This window comes from Mustela lutreola, chromosome 12 (genome assembly GCF_030435805.1).
Source record: "Mustela lutreola isolate mMusLut2 chromosome 12, mMusLut2.pri, whole genome shotgun sequence".
Lineage (NCBI taxonomy): Eukaryota > Metazoa > Chordata > Mammalia > Carnivora > Mustelidae > Mustela > Mustela lutreola.
Genome location: NC_081301.1, coordinates 67,189,740 through 67,193,592, shown reverse-complemented (window position 1 = coordinate 67,193,592; position 3,853 = coordinate 67,189,740). Strand labels below are relative to the sequence as shown.

Here is a 3,853-nt window from a genome sequence, read left to right as displayed (position 1 = left end):
ATTATCAATATTATCAAAGCCATCTATGAAAAACCCACTGCAAATATCATTCTCAATGGAGAAAAACTGAATACTTTTCCGCTGAGGTCAGGAACACGGCAGGGATGTCCGTTATCACCACTGCTATTCAACATTGTACTCGAAGTCCTAGCCTCAGCAATCAGACAACAAAAAGAAATTAAAGCCATCCAAATTTTGCCAAATTGGCAGAAGAGAAGTCAAACTATCCCTGTTTGCAGATGATATGATACTGTATGTGGAAAACTTAAAGGACTCCACTCCAAATCTGCTATAACTTGTATAGAAATTCTGTAAAGTGTCAGGATATAAATCAATGAACAGAAATTGGTTTCATTTTTTTATACCAACAAGACTGAAGAAATAGAAATTAAGGAGTGAATCCCATTTACAACTGCACGCAAAACCCTAAGATACCTAGGAATAAACCTAACAAAGAATCTATACTCAGAAAACTCTAAAGTACTCATGAAAGAAATTGAAGAAGACACAAAGAAATGGAAAAATGTTCCATGCTCCTGTATTGGAAGAACAAATATTGTGAAAATGTCTATGCTACCTAAAGCAATCTACACATTTAATGCAATCCCTATCAAAATCCCATCCATTGTTTTCAAAGAAATGGGACAAATCATCCTAAAATACATATGGAACCAGAAAATACCTCGAAGAGCCAGAGGAATATTGAAAAAGAAAGCCAAAGTTGTTGGCATCACAATTCCAGACCTCAAGCTCTATTACAAAGTTGTCATCATCAAGATAGTAGGGAACTGTCCCCAAAACAGACATAGATCAATGGAACAGAATAGAGAGCCCAGAAATACACCCTCAACTCTATGGTCAACTAATCTTCAACAAAGCAGGAAGGAATGTCCTATGGAAAAAAGACAGCCTCTTCAACAAATGGTGTTGGGGAAATTGAACAGCCACATGCAGAAAAATGAAATTGGACCATTTCCTTACACCACACATGAAAATAGACTGGAAATGGATGAAGAAGCATAATGTGAGAAAGGAATCCATCAAAATCCTTGAGGAGAGAACAGGTAGCAACCTCTTTGACCTCAGCAGCAGCAACTTCTTCCTAGGAACATCGCCAAAGGCAAGGGAAGCAAGGGCAAGAATGAACTACTGGGATTTCATCAGATCAAAAAGCTTTTGCACAGCAAAGGAAACAGTTAACAAAGCCAAAAGATGACTGTCAGAAGTTATCTGGGAGAAGATCTTTGCAAATGACATACCAGATAAAGGGCCAGTATCTATCCAAAATCTATAAAGAGCTTATCAAACTCAACACCCTAAGAACAAATAATCCAATCAAGAAATGGGCAGAGGACATGAACAGACATTTCTGCAAAGAATACATCCAAATGGCCAACAGACACATGAAAAAATGCTCCACATCACTCGGCATCAGGGAAATACAAATCAAAACCGGAATGAGATACCACCTCACACCTTTCAGAATGGCTAAAACGAACAAGTCAGTCAATGACAGATGCTGGCGAGGATGTGGAGAAAGGGCAACCCTCCTACACTGTACGTGGGAATGCAAGCTGGTGCAACCACTCTGGAAAACAGCATGGAGGTGCCTCAAAAAGCTGAAAATAGAAGTACCCTATGACCCAGTGATTGTAGTACTGGGTATATACCCTAAAGATACAAACGTGGCATTCTGAAGGGGCACATGCACCCAAATGTTTATAGCAGCAATGTCCACAATAGTTAAACTATGGAAAGAACCTAAATGTCCTTCAACGGATCAATCAATAAATAAGATGTGGTATATATGTAAAATGGGATACTGTGCAGCCATCAAAAAAATGAAATCCTGCTATTTGTGATGACATGGATGGAACTAGAGGGTATTATGCTTGGCGAAATAAATCAATCTGAGAAAGACAACTATCATATGATCTCCCTGATATGATGAAGTGGAGATGCAACATAGGCGGTTTCGGGCGTACGAAAAGAAAAATAAAAGAAGATGGGATTGGGAGGGAGACAAACCATAAAAGACTGAATCTCACAAAACAGAATGAGGGTTGCTGGGGGGAGGTGTGTTGGGAGAGGATGGTGGGGGTATGGACATTGGGGAGAGCAGGTGCTATGGTGAGTGATGGTGACTGCGGTGAAATGTGTAAACCTGGTGATTCACAGACCTGTACCCCTAGGGATAAAAACACATTATATGTTTATAAAAAAATTTTAAAAAATAATTTAAAAAATCCATTAAAGAAAAAACACATATTGCAAGCCCAAGCCCAGAGCTAATCTCATATTCAATCAAAAAAGTTTGAAAGTTTTCCCCTTAAAGATCAGAAAAAAGACAAGTGTGTCCACTTTCACTACTCTCATTTGACATAGTACTGGATGTCCTAGCCAGAGAAACAAGGAACACAAAGAAATAAAAGACTCCAAAAAAAAAAAAAAAGGAAGAAGTAAAATTTTCTTTTTTTGGATAACATGAACTTACATGTAAAAAAATCCTAAAAACTTCACAAAAAATTTTGAATAAACAAATTTAATAAAGCTGCCAAATACAAGATCAATATATAAAAGACAGGAATTTTGTTTTGTTTCGTTTTTTTAAAATAGTTTTTCATGTCATCCTTGCTCAGTGATCACGCTAATCTTCTCTGCATCATTCCAATTTTAGTATATGTGCTGCCAAAGTAAGCACAAGACAGGAGCATTTTAACACTCTAATGATGAACTATCTGAAAAAATAAAGAGAACAATCTAATTCACAATAGCATCAAAAATAACAAAATACTTAGGAAAAGATTTAACTAAGAAGATGAAAGATCTGTACCCCATAAACTATGACATTGATAAAGAATTTGAAGGAGACATAAATGGAAAGATAGCTCATATTTATGAATGGTAAGAATTAACATTGTTAAAATGTCCATACTACCGAAAACCATCTGTAAATTCAATTCCTATCAAAAATCCAATGTTAGGGGCGCCTGGGTGGCTCAGTGGGTTAAGCCGCTGCCTTCGGCTCAGGTCATGATCCCAGGGTCCTGGGATCGAGCCCTGCATCAGGCTCTCAGCTCAGCACGAAGCTGCTACCTCTTCTCTCTCTGCCTGCCTCTCTGCCTGCTTGTCATCTCTCTCTGTCAAATAAATAAATAAAAAATCTTTTTAAAAAATCCAATATTTTTTTTTTACAGAAGTAAAGAATCCTAAAATTTATATGAGACCATAAAAGACAACAAATAATTAAAGCAGTTCTGAGAAAGAATGAAGAAGCGAAATTACACTTCTTGATTTGAAACTATACTACAAAGCCCTCATGCTCAAAACAATAAAGTATACTGGCATAAAAACAGACCAGTAAACAAGTAGAACAGAATTGAGAGTCCAGAAATAAATCCTTTCATACAGTCACCTAATATTTGACAGGGGCCAACATATATAATGGGTAAAGATAGTCTGTTCAATAAATGATATTTAAAACTGAATAGTCACATAAACCAGCATGAAACTGGAACCTTATATCACTCATAAATCTTAACTTGAAATAGATTAAAGACTTAAATGTGATGCATGAAACTAAATTTCCTAAAGGAAAACATAGGAAAAATTCTCCTTGACATTGGTCTTGCCAATAGTTTTTTGGATACCAGGCCAAAAACACAAGCAAAAAAAGCAAAAATAAATACATGGTATTACATCAAACTAAAGTTTCTGCATTGCCAAAAAAAACCAAAAGGGAATGAAAACACAATCCACAGAATGGAAGAAAATACTTACAAATCTTATATCTGAAAAGAGGTTAATAACCAACAGATACAAATAGAAAAAAATATATAATTTAAAAAATAGC

At 36.2% G+C, this 3,853-nt stretch overlaps 1 non-coding gene across 1 annotated transcript; it reads right to left on the bottom strand.

The window, feature by feature from the left end:
• Positions 1-2,592: 2,592 nt before the first annotated feature.
• LOC131813348 (U6 spliceosomal RNA) lies at positions 2,593-2,701 on the bottom strand. The gene has a single exon (XR_009346765.1). It is a non-coding gene; the product is annotated as a U6 spliceosomal RNA (small nuclear RNA).
• Positions 2,702-3,853: the final 1,152 nt, after the last annotated feature.